General features: G+C 43.3%; 1 long non-coding RNA gene across 1 annotated transcript; it reads right to left on the bottom strand.

Annotated features, from left to right (window-relative positions):
- Window positions 1–3,028: 3,028 nt before the first annotated feature.
- On the bottom strand, window positions 3,029–12,342 carry LOC116974852. Its single transcript, XR_004412463.1, has 3 exons — window positions 12,199–12,342; window positions 10,723–10,728; window positions 3,029–3,040 (listed from the first exon to the last, which is right to left on the bottom strand). It is a non-coding gene; the product is annotated as an uncharacterized LOC116974852 (long non-coding RNA).
- Window positions 12,343–13,823: the final 1,481 nt, after the last annotated feature.

Here is a 13,823-nt window from a genome sequence, read left to right as displayed (position 1 = left end):
AGCGGTTGGCTTGGGATAAAGGTTGTGCCTATTAATGGACTTCACATGGAAGCATGAGGAGAGGAGTCTGCATCTGTCTTTTGCAATTGTGGAACAACGCAAAGCCTGTATATGAAAGAATATTCCTGGCCTTGATATGCCCTCATGTAGTACATACAGTTTGCCCTAATATAAAACATAAGGTCCCATGAGAGGAATTGATCGGGTAGATGCACAGAGTCTCTTGCCCAGAGTAGGGGAATTGAGAACCAGTGAACATAGGGTTAAGGTGAAGGGGGAAATATTTAATAGAAACCTGAGGGGTAATTTTTTCACGCAAAGGTTGGTGGGTGTATGGGACGAGCTGCCAGAACAGGTAGTTGAGCCAGATACATTCACAATGTTTAAGAAACATTTAGACAGGCAGAACAATATGCGGCAAACTCAGGCAGGTGGGACTAGTGTAGATGAAATATGTTTGCCAGTGTGGGCAAGCAGGGCTGAAGGGCCTTTTTCCATGCTGTAAGACTACATGGCTCTATGACAACACAAAATAATGTTTACCCCGGCAATTTGACCAACATGGCTAAATGATAAACCAGCTATAAATGGCATTCATGGGATCTTGGCGAATGGATGTTGACTGCCATATTAACTCTGTTAATGATGAACATATTTCAGTTCTGATGGTGCATGACTGGGATTAAATGAAGCTCTGAAAGATGCCTTGTGAATACAAATAGCTCCGATCCTATGTGTTTAAATCAAGTGATACTGAATACAAAAAATACTGATTTATAGGATTGATTGGAATTCTGCCCTGTTTAAAAGTAAATTAAAACAGAATTATTTTAGATCTGAAAATAATAATTACCTTTCTTGACCAAAACATAGCATTTTTGAGATTCTGCCTAAGTTCTAAATGTATTAAAATAAACCCAAGATTTATTTGCCTTGAGGTTGAACCATCACAAATGGATATAAGTCTTAATCATAGCAGTGCTGGTTATGACTGAATCTGACATGCACTTGAACACTGTCCTGAAGAGTGGGATGTGTGTTTGGCTCATTTAGAAAAGCAGTCAGAACGGATAATTTGAGACATACTGAAGCTAGACATAAAATGCTGGAGTAACTCAGCGGGACAGGCAGCATCTCTGGATAGAAGGAATTGTTGACGTTACGGGTCGAGACCCTTCTTCAGACTGAGCATCCGGGGAGAAGGAGTTACGGTCTCTGTAAGTTACATCTCTGTAACTCTCTCTCGCCGACGTTCACTCTGAAGAAGCGTCTCGACCTGAAGCGTCTCACCCATTCCTTCCATCCAGAGATGCTGCCTGTCCCGCTGAGTTATTCCAGCATTTTGTGACTATCTTCTGTGTAAACCAGCATCTGCAGTTCCTTCCTATGCATAATTTGAGACATAGATCACTGATTAATAATTGATTATTTTACAATGTTTGAATGTATCCTCCACGTGGCACAGTGGAACAGCTAGTAGAGCAGCTATCTGTGCTCCAAAGACTCAGGTTCAATCCTGACCTCCAGTACAGTCTGAAAGTTTGCACTTTCTTCATGTGGGTTCCATTCCTATCTCGATGTATGCAGGTCTGTATACTGATTGGCCACGAAGTTATCTCAAGTGTTGAATGTTATGAAGGTGCACGGAGCAGAGAAACCTAGTCCTTACCAGGTGGGTGATGCTTTGAAGTCCCATGCTGAACATTTCACGTTGCAAAGGCAAGCAATTTAGACATTACTCGACTCAGTTGTTACAAGTTTGCTTTATCCGTGGATACATCCTTTCTTTCTCTCGTTGTAAAGAAGAACAGCATGGAGCATGTTATTCAGCTTGTGTTCCTGCTCAAACAAACTCCCCTGAGACTGTCAATCGTCTTTTCTTTCCATAGCTTTTACATAATTTTCAAAATGAAGAGGTAGGTTGTATTTGGATTGTGAATTTTCAACCCTATTTTGTTTTCTTCAAAAAGAAAATGATCAGAAATAAAAACAGAACAGGATGAACCTGCTCTGCAGATCAGGGGCATTTGGAGTTAGAAACAGAGAGTAATGTGGGCCAATGATTTTTAAAAACCTAAACAGGAAGACATTAACAAATTTTAAATAAGTAAAGGAAATGGTGGACTTTACATTGGAAAGACAAAGTGTTGACCAATTTGTTTATTTGCTGAATTCTTTGAGTCATTTTGTAAGTGTAACCCTGACCTTCTGATCATTTTAATTCTGCATCCCATTGTGATTGATCTTTAGCTTCCTTGATTGTCCCAGATGAATTTTAAGGATCTGCCCCTTATTATTTGGTTAGGCAATCCTCTTGACATTGTGATCATTTCAGTACCTTCTAGTCATATCTCACACTCGTATCTTTTTGGACATAATACACTTCTGTTGGTGTTACCAGCTCTTCAGGACCTATTTTTCCTCGTTCTGTTATTATCTCTGTAGACTTTTACTTTGGACTAAAAACTTTACTTTAGACTTAGATATAGTATGGAAACAGGCCCTTCGTCCCACTGAGTTGGTGCCAACCAGCGATTACCCCACTCTCCAGCACTATCCTTAACACCAGGGGCTATTTACAACTTGCAGAAGCCAATGAACCTACAAACCTGTATGTCTTTGGAGTGAGGGAGGAAACGGGAACACCCAGAGAAAACCCATGAGGTCACAGGGTGAACGTACAAACTCCGTAGAGACAGCAGCCGTAGTCGGGATCGAACCCGAGTCTCTGGCGCTGTAAGGCAAGCAACTCCCTTGCTGTATCACCGTGCTGCCCTTGCAGAAATTAATCACATTCAGAAGTGAATCACACTCTCTTGTCTTCTACTCTGCCAATTTGTTGCTTATTGTCTTATTCTAGGTTTCTCCTGTTTCTTTCTCTACACTTGCTTAGAATTCATTAAATCTCAATCTTCGTATATAGATTTATGTCTGAAACAACCATAGTTTCTCCGTCCACAGATGCTGTGTGGCCTGCTGTGCTTTTCCAGATATTTCTTATTTGTTTTATATTTCTTATCAATCACACCTCTTCCATCTCCTGAAGACTGGATAGATTTTGACAATGTGCACTAACATAAGTAATAGCAAATCAGCTATTGCATATCTATTCAAAATTACATGAAATTGAATGGACAGTTGACTTGCTATCACCAATTTGAAATCAAAACAGCACATTTGCACCCTGAATGATGTTATTCGATCTCAGTCGTAAATCTTAAATGTTGGTTGAAAGCGTGCTACACAGCATGGATAACTATGGAACAGCCCCATTTATTTCAACGGGTCGATGGTTGAAAGGGTCAAGAACTTCAAATTCCTGGGCGTGCACATCTCTGAAGATCTTTCCTGGTCCGAGAACACTAACGCAATTATCAAAAAAGCTCATCAGCACCTCTACTTCCTGAGAAGATTACGGAGAGTCGGATTGTCAAGGAAGACTCTCTCTAACTTCTACAGGTGCACAGTCGAGAGCATGCTGACCGGTTGCATCGTGGCTTGGTTCGGCAATTTGAGTGCCCTGGAGAGGAAAAGACTACAAAAAGTAGTAAACACTGCCCAGTCCATCATCGGCTCTGACCTTCCTTCCATCGAGGGGATTTATCGCAGTCGCTGCCTCAAAAAGGCTGGCAGTATCATCAAGGACCCACACCATCCTGGCCACACACTCATCTCCCTGCTACCTTCAGGTAGAAGGTACAGGAGCCTGAAGACTGCAACAACCAGGTTCAGGAATAGCTACTTCCCCTCAGCCATCAGGCTATTAAACCTGGCTCGGACAAAACTCTGATTATTAGCAACCACTTTCTGTTATTTGCACTACCAGTTTATTTATTCATGTGTGTATATATTTATATCATGGTATATGGACACATTTATCTGTTTTGTAGTAAATGCCTACTATTTTCTGTGTGCTTAAGCAAAGCAAGAATTTCATTGTCCTATACAGGAACACATGACAATAAACTCACTTGAACTTGAATCATTATACAAAGTTGAACAACTTCACTGAACATTGAGCAGAAAGTGCACGCATGGTAACTTTCCCCTCACTTGCTCGATGCCAATTAACAGCGCAATGTAATTGAAGAGATTTGATCAGCTAAAGGAATCACCAACTAGATGGATTCTAGATACTTTCCCATTGAAAAAGTAAATGGCCATACAACCCAGGATTTGGAGACCGTGAAGATGGAGGAAGATACTGCAAAAGATAAAACAGTGTTCAATGAGTATGGCAGTGATCAATCACAAAGGGACATTTTTTTCTGGGATGAAATGGTCTTTCCATAGTTATCCATGCTGTGTAGCACGCTTTCAACCAACATTTAAGATTTACAACTGAGATCGAATAACATCATTCAGGGTGCAAATGTGCTGTTTTGAAAAGTATAAGATTACTCAATATTATAAGATTAAACACTAATTGTAGTAAACCCTAAAGACAATAATTATTGCTTTATATGTCTGGAGATTCACATCCATAAAATGTTGAAGTTCTTTGTATAAATTTATGAAAGCATATTAAAGCTATTAACAATTTTTTGCAAGAAGTGACACCTGTGTTCAGTTTGCACCAGAATAATGACCCATGCCAATCACCACTAGGATTTGCAAAAAGTTTGATGAAAAGATTACACTGGCTGCTCTTTATTAAATGAAATTGATTTCTTGGACAATGTAATAAATCATTGCAACATTAGATTTTAATAGGCACCGTAGTAATGATGCTCAGTTACTGCCATTATGTAACCTCATTATAAATAACCTCATTATAAACCTTTAAAGGAAGGCTCCACTCAACACTGCTCCATTCTGCCACAGTTGAACATTTGTACCTACTTCACTTCTGCTTAATTTTCTCTATCAATTCCTTTGGTGGTTAAATATTTATTGATATGAATTTTGAATGGCCCTAGAGCTTTCTGGTGTAGAAAAATGAAGATTCACAGCCTTCTGAATTAAGTCATAAGTCCAATGGTATGAACATTGAATTTCGGGTAACTTACTGCCCCTGTGTTCCGTTCCCATTTCTACTGGTCCATCTGTGTTCTATCTCCCTTACCCTCCCCCACATAGTTCCATCTGCCCATTGCTCACATGCACTATCCACCTGGGTTTTGCCCTATCTTTCCTCTCCCCTATCTTATCTGGTTACATTTATTATTTATTCCAGTCTCTGTTTCTACTTCAATTCACACCTCCCTACAACCAGTTATATCTCTGCTCTATCATCTTTGTTTATATCTGCCTTTCTCCCCCCTTATATTTTTCCATGTTTCACCCACCAGCCTCTGTCTCAAAACTCACCCCTCTCACACTCTCACCTGGCACCACCTGTCCCCATCATCCCCCATCTCTCCTGGTTCACCTATTGCCTACCATTCAGTCTCATCCCTCCCCCCCCCCCCCCTCTCATTTCTATATGCAGACCACCATCCCCTTCTACTCTTGATGTAGGATCTCAGCCCAACATGCTGACTATTCCTTTGCCTCCGTACATGCTGCTCGACCGATGAGTTCCTCCAGCAGTTTGTTTTTTTGTTCCAGATTCCAGCATCTGCAGTCTCTCCTGTTTTATTATTACTTGAATTTATTTTCCACCATGGAGTCACCATGGATATGCATATATTTTCCTAGGTGAAAGTGGAATAAAATGTTGTGATTGTAACAGGTCAAAAGGTTCCCTTCTGTGACATTAAATGTATGTTCGTAAGGGTGCCCTTTCATCTCATCTCTAAAGTCAATACCAAAATTAGACTTTTAGTCTCAATTTGGTATTGTGTATCGCACAGCCATGATGGGTCAAACATGGTGTTACTCCGGGGGCGCTGTTCTGGCAGCAGCCATGTCAGCAGTGCGTCAGTTTTTTCAACTTTTTTATATTTTTTAGTATGTTTTAAAGTGTGTATTTAATTTTTCTTTGTGTGTCTTGTGTGGGGGGTGGTGTGGGGGAGTTAGGGGGAAACCGCTTTGGTCGCCTCCTCCATGGAGGGACATTTTCCAGGTCGCCTCCCCCGTGGCCTTACATCAAGGATCGGCGCGGCCTTTCCCGGAGATGTGCCCGGGGCTTCAGCGGCGGGCGCAGCGTGGACTCTCAGCGTGGAGCGGGTGAACCCTCGCTGGGGCTCGCTGGATGGGAGCGCTCCGTTTCGCTGGCCCGGGTCAGCCGGCAGCCAGAAGTCGCAGCCTGAAGCCGCGGTCTGCAGACCTCCAGCTGGTGCGGCGTCTACAGCCTCGTGGGGGACCCGGGGGAAGAAGAAGCCATCACTGCCGGCCCGCGGCCAACTTCTACCGCGGGGCCGGCATGGACTTACCATCACCCCTGGAGGGGAGCTTCGACCGCTGGCCCTGCAATCTACGGTGCTTCTGGCTGCGGCGGGGACTATAAATCTTGACCGCCGGCCTGCGGCCTACAACAATCTAAAGCTGCGGTCTCCGGTGAGGAAGAGCCGATCCTGGACTGACTCTGGACTCTGGTCCTGTCCACGGGGGGAAATGGAGGAGGACTGGCCAAATAGTTGTGCCTTCGACCACAGTGATGAATGCTGTGGTGGATATTTGTGTTACATTTTGTGTGTTCTTTATTATTGTATCGCTGCTGACAACCCAATCCTTGCCGGGTCACTGCTCGTGCGGTCGACCGGTTGGTGCAGAGAGTAGCTTTGAATGTTTGTCTCTTCGTTGATTGTGTCCCTTTCTTTTTTAAAAAGCTACTGTAATGCGCCCTTTTAATTGCCCCTTGGGGATGAATAAAGTGCTTTGAATTGAATTGAATTGAATTGAATTGAAAGTGTCTGTTTCTACAGTCATAACTGGCAGCTAGAAAGTGGGATCAGTCTAATCAGTTCTTTTCCTGATAATGGTTATACAGAGCCAAATGGTTCCCTTCTGTGACATTAAATCTATGAAACAAATAAGTGAATCTTTGTAGACAAAAATGCTGGAGAAACTCAGCAGATGAGGCAGCATCTATGGAGCGAAGGAAATAGGCAAAGTTTCGGGTCGAAACCCAATCTTTGTACCACTTTTACAAAGTAAGCATATATCTTTTCCTAGAGGAAAATAAGATAGATTGAACACTGTTGTGTATTTGGATGCTTGGAACAGACTTCAATAAGGCTCGCACATGGGAGTAATCTTACAAGCTTCTTTATTGCAGGACGCCACCTTGAGTTCCGTGCACATGCATACTTGCACAAGATATCACAAGACACTAATTACATATGCTAATTATCACATACGTAACATTCCCCCCCCTTTAACTTGGAGGCAGGTAATACCATTTCTATTATATACATAACACTCCTCCCCCTTTAACTTGGAGGCAGGTATCACCATTTCTATTACATACGCAACAAGTGTTAGGTATGTAATAGAAATGGTGTTACCTGCCTGCAAGTTAAAGGGGGAGGAGTGTTAGGTATGTGATAATTAGCATATGTAATTAGTGTCTTTATTTGTCTTTTTAAGTCTTTCCGATACAAAACTCCTACGGAGTACTGACTGCACTTTTACAGTAGCTCTCTTTTGCTTAACCCACTGCCTAACCATTATACTCTTGTAGGCAGCCTGAATGGTAATAGTTGCATCCTCATTGACTGATATTGCACAAGCTGGGAATGCACTATTTTGCATGCTTTGCACCATCTCTGGATCAAAATGACTGCTTGATGCACAGCTTTGTAGCGTACCCGTAATCGGTAACCACAGTATGCTGCTTACATACTCCTAAGCCTAATATGAACCATGCTCTCTTCTTCTCCTCTGTAGTGATATCATTGGAAATGAACGAAGCCTCCAAGACTTCAGTCCATTTCTCAACATTGCAACCAGAATCTAACTGGGGCCACTTTCCTATCCATTGAATAGCCATGCTACCCGTTGCTATCCAGGTGCCCTAATCGGGTGCTCCTGTACAGACAAAACACAGACTACCTCAAGATAAGAAAACACATATCTCCTGTACAGCCAAAACACTGACTTTTGCCCTGGATAACACAGTTCTGTATTAATTAGCTTTTAGCAACAATCACTGTCTCTTACTTAATCTTATAATAATAGATTTATACTATTAACCCACATTTCCTGTTAATAGCAACTAGAACATTTTAAACATATTCTTCCTATGCACATAGATTTACTTAAATTATTCATAACAGTCCAATGCATTACACATCCAACAGTCCTGTTTTTACTGTGACAATGCATTACAGTTTTATTGTGAAGGATTTCACTGCTCCAGCTTGCGGCCTGTGGACCAAAGATACTCTTGTATCTTTGCTGTGGACTCTGGTGCATCCTCGACCTCTCGAGCTGTCCCCACTGGTACTTTTGCTGTTGGCCTCACCGGACTTCCACTGCTGCTTTAGCTGGCTCACCCCCGGGGCTTCACTGTTACTTCTAAACACCGCTAGCCACTCCGGGCCTCCGATGCTGCTGCTGGCTCGGCCGTTGCTGTTGCCTTTCTGCTGCTGGTCCCCGCTGCTTCAAGCGTCGGGACTGTGCCTCTCAGCTTTCTCAGCTTTCTCCACTCTCGGCCGTCTCCCACGACCGGGCTTTCTCTGCTTCACTCCCTCAACCGGGCTGATTCTGCTCCCGACCAGGCTGTAGTGCTTGAGTGCTGTGTCCTGCTTCTCTCGCGCGGACCCACTCTTCGCTCGGGGTCGGACTTCCTTTCACGTCCGGGCTTTCCCCGCTCTCGGCCGTCCCCTGCGACCGGGCTTCTCGGCTTTTCTCCGCTTCTCTCGCGGGCCTGTCCACTTTTCTGCTCAAAGTCGGGCTGGCTCTGCTCCCGACCGAGCTTTCTTTACTTTCTCCCTCCCACCGGGTTGACTGTTCCTGGTTGGGCTGAAGACTCAGCCTCTGTCGGTGGCTCTCTGGACCTGTCCGTGGTTTACACGGTACGAGGCCCTCACCTGACGTCTGTGGCTGCTACTGGGGCTGGCCGTGGGCTACACGGTCCTCTTTTGTCGGTGGCTCTCTGGACCTGTCCGTGGCCTTCACGGTACTAGGCCCTCACCCGACGTCTGTGGCTGCTGCTTGGGCTTGGCTGTGGGCTGCACAGCCCTGGATACTTCCAGGTAAGCTGATACCGTGCTTGGTGACCCTTACTGCCCCTGCTTGTTTTCCTAGCTCTTCCCTGAGCTATTGCTTCCCGTTCCTACCTTTTTTTTCTTTTGGCGCCAATTCAAAACCATTTGACCTTGGTGCTGTTCCACTTTGTTTCCAAAATACACTTCTATTTTTAACTTGTTCGTTTTTCTTAGCTGGCCTTGTTCTTATCTTCGTTCTTTTATCCTCGTTGCCAATTGTTGTGTATTTGGATGCTTGGAACAGACTTCAATAAGGCTCGCACACGGGAGTAATCTTACAAGCTTCTTTATTGCAGGACGCCACCTTGAGTGTTCTGTGCACATGCGTACTTGCACAAGATATCACAAGACACTATTTACATATGCTAATTATCACATACCTAACAAACACCATGTAAAGTTTCCACAGAGTTCTATATAAATGCAGTAAAATGTCCTTGCAATTACTTTCCAATGCCTTTGCAATAAAAAAAGTTAAATGGCCTTTGATTTCTCAATTGGTCATTCTGCCAACATGCTAACTACTGCGATTTGTGTATAGAAACTCCCAAATTCTTTTACAAACCAACAATCTTAAATCTTTCAGCTCATTTAAAATATTCCATTTTCTATTCTTCTTGACAGCCAGGATATTACACACTTTCTACATCACAAATGGAGCAATAGCACAACATTGCACCCTGAAACATGTCCCTATTTTATTTCCTGTTGCATCCTCTGCGCATCCTCTTCACGGATTATTTTCCATTCTACTGTAAACAGATATTTTACTTGAGCCCTCAACTAAATCCAATGTTTTTGAAGCACTCCATTGCCAACTGAAAATGGCCCATTTATTACTGCACTCCTTTAAAACTATTAATCCAACTTAATATATTATCTCCAAAACCAAGAGTTGTAATCTTTGGTAAGAGTCTTTGGGTGGCATTTTTATTGAATCTGATCACAGTTTTCCCTCTGACGCAACATGTTAGTTGCACCCTCTAAAAACTAACAGATTTGATGCATGTAATTTCCCGTTCATAAAATCTGCCTTTTCATTTGTGATTTTCAACCTCACTTTTTTTTACCACATTAATGGATGCAAGAATTCCACTCCATCTAATGTCATGCAATAGCTTTTTCACTCCCCATTTCTATTAATAAATGCATTGTGTTTAATGCTTGCCAATCTGCCTGATCTATATTAGAATGTAGGGAACTCTGGAAGATCAAAACCAGTATCTCTGCTGCTGCTGCTGCTACAGGCAGACTTTTGAAACTTCTAGTCATTAGGTACAGATTTGTCAGGTTTAAGTCCCTTTGACTACCATATTTATGTTTTCTTTATTAATTATTATTTTATTAAATTTCTCACTCTTTATATATTTGACTCCCTATAATTGCCAGAACACTTCTTGGTCCTAGAACTCAATAAGAACTTTGAAGATTTAATATCACGGACATAAATTATTCCCCATTATAATATTTCCTGGCTCTGCCTCCATCGTTCCAATGTTTATCTTTGCTAATTATTTCCTTCTATAAACAAACTATTTTTACAAACTTCCTGTTATGTTCTATTTTCTCTGCCTTTAACAATTATGTGGTCATCCTTTTTGACTTACAAACATCTATCTCAATCTACACAAACCTCAATTGTTTTGTTTAAATTTAGGATGACTTTCTGATGTAATCATTTTCTCTCAAACATAATAAGAATTGTTATGCATTATGATCACTCTTCCCCAAAGTCTCCTTTACTGTAAAAACACTTTGATAAACCTATCTCTCCATGTAATGTTAATATAGCCTGTTGTCTCCCCAGCATTGAGAATAATGGGTTGGAAACTATGCACAAAACTCAGCCTCCAAGACTCTTTTGACAAACTGGATAGCCAGATTGCATCCAGTTGAACCTTTGGTGCCCTCTTTCCACACTTTTGTATAATTCCCTTCATCAAAAAAATACAATACTCTATTAAAATTAACTGATGACATTCAGGCCATTACAAAAGTAATGATGGGCAGAAATTCACCTTGGTGTTACCACAAAACAACTAGGTTTTTTATCTGCAACTTATTATGAGCTTAACCTACGATTCTTTTCCACCAACTGCATTGTGTATAATAGTAAATCGATATATCACCTGTTTAGCATGACCATTCGATTAAATTTATAGCCCACATTTCTTGCACACTGAAAGGAATTTCATTTATGGCAAGCATTTTTTTTTTTGAATGCTGCCATCTACAAAAGGTCTTGGAGAGGAAATGCTGATTCAGATCTATTCTAACAATTCCATGCATCAATTCCTTCAATGTGAAAGTTCAAAGCAATGTCTGTTTATTGTGGGGAACATATCTCCCGGAGAGGAGCAGAAAAAAGAGAAATACCTGGGAGATTGTGGGGAGTTCATATCTTCAGAAGATAAAGGAGAGAAAACTTGGGGAAAAAATATTTTGTTTTTGAAACAAAGTTTGTGACGTAATTATTTGTGGAAAAATCCAAATCAGATACAAAAGCACATCATAGGAAGATAGGTTGCACACAAAATATAATGAAGTACTTTCTGGTGGGAATATCAGGCAGTTGCTTGACTACTTAACAGGATAAGTATTAGATCCATACATGAGTGCTTTGTGTGTCTTTCAGGGCTCTAGATCTATGCGCCATGCTTGGATTTAGAGCTCTACAATGGCAATGAACAGGATGTGGTCCATTAATGATAAAATTCTATGTTTGGATCAGCGGCGTGCTTATCTAGAATTGATCATTTGAGTTGCAGTTTGTTTCTTGGCAGTGCCAACAGGACGCAAATCCAATTAAGGGCATTAAATTCCTAATGTTTTTAAACCTTTACAAATCCATTACATATACTGCAATTTTACGTGCTGTAAATCAGGAGCACAATTAGCACGGTATTCAGCCTAGTGATGTGTTTAGGAATTGATCCTGGGCTATTGCATTTTGTCATCCATATCAATGATTTGGACGAGAATATATATGGCATGCTTAGTAAGTGCAGTAATATGACAGTAATGTAGCTGATATCGTAGCTAGTGAAGATGGTTATTCATCTTCATTAAATACTAATTCAGTAAATACAAATTCATTATATACTAATATTTAATGTAAATTTGATTTGCAAAATCTACACGTATATTCAAATTAACCCAGTGTCTTCTGAGAATTCCACCAGATACTACAGTTGTTGAAGATTATGTTCCTGCAGCAAATGGATAAAATAGTTTATTTAAATATTGTTTCATGCCTCATTCTGAGATCTTGCTCAGCGAGGAAGTGGGGTGAGGAATTGCCAAAGGAATTTAATTCACATGAGTGTAAGGCACTTCCTTTGGGCTGCAACAGATTAGCTCGAGGCTGTTGTTTTGCTCTGTCTGCCACAACGAGTCGCCAACTTCACCCTTTACTCACTGGACTATGAAAGTTCCTCAACTCAGGCAAAGGTAAAGCTAGTGATGTGGAAGATGGCAGCATTTCAATTCCAGCCTGTTACCATCTATCTATCTAGCTATATTAGTAAAACTCTGTTCTTGACCGATTTTGGCGATCTGTGCTGCGATTTCCGAGAGAACGCCGCCACCTACGGCTGTCATTTTTGGCCACCTTGCTCAGAGCCCCCCTCCGCCGCATGTGTGCCGAGGATTTTTCCTGTCGATGAAATATGACAGAGATATTAATGATTTCACAAAATTCCCCATTCTCTCTGCTGCTCCTGCTGGTGGGATGGGGGAGGGACTATAAAACCAGGAAGTGGTGTGCCCCAATCAGTCTCTACAACATGGAGGTCTGAGCTCTGAATGACTGAACAAATGTCTACACAGCTGTGAGTAAGCACCCTTAATTTGGTTTGAAAATGAAAATATGGTTATGGTTAGTTTGAAGGAAAAAAGCACTGCCTGCAAATGGTTGTTTGGGGGGTTTGGGTTCTCTCTCTCTCCCCCCCCCCCCTCCTCTCTCCCCCCCCCCCTCCTCTCTCCCCCCTCTCCTCCTCTCTCCCCCTCTCCTCTCTCCCCATCTCTCCTCTCTCCCCCATCTCTCCTCTCTCCTCTCTACCCCCCTCCTCTTCCCCCCCCCTCTCCTCTCCCCCCTCTCCTCTCCCCCCCCCTCTCCTCTTCCCCCCTCTCCTCTTCCCCCCCTCTCCTCTCCCCCCCCTCCTCTCTCCCCCTGTCCTCTACCCCCCTCTCCTCTTCCCCCCTCTCCTCTTCCCCCCCCTCTCCTCTTCCCCCCCCTCCTCTTCCCCCCCTCCTCTTCCCCCCCTCCTCTTCCCCCCCTCCTCTTCCCCCCCCTCCTCTTCCCCCCTCCTCTTCCCCCCCTCCTCTTCCCCCCCTCCTCTTCCCCCCCTCCTCTTCCCCCCTCCCCTTCTCCCCCTCTCCTCTTACCCCCCTCCTCTTCCCCCCTCCTCTTCCCCCCTCCACTTCCCCCCTCCACTTCCCCCCCTCCTCTTCCCCCCCTCTCCTCTCCCCCCTCTCCTCTCCCCCCTCTCCTCTCCTCTCCCCCTCTCTCTCTCGCCTCCTCCCCTCCCCCACCCTCCCTCCCCTAAACCCCCTCCCCTCCACACCCCCTACCCTCTTCCCTCCACCCTCCCCCCTCCCTCCCCCTCTCTGCTCCCCACCTCTCCCCCTCACCCCCCTCTCAGCACCCCCTCTCTCTCCCCCTCACTCTCACCCTCTCTCTTTCCTCCCCTCTCTCTCTCTCTCTGCCCTCACTCTCTACACCCGCCC

Source organism: Amblyraja radiata, chromosome 7 (assembly GCF_010909765.2).
Source record: "Amblyraja radiata isolate CabotCenter1 chromosome 7, sAmbRad1.1.pri, whole genome shotgun sequence".
Lineage (NCBI taxonomy): Eukaryota > Metazoa > Chordata > Chondrichthyes > Rajiformes > Rajidae > Amblyraja > Amblyraja radiata.
This window is presented reverse-complemented; position numbering and strand designations above follow the sequence as displayed.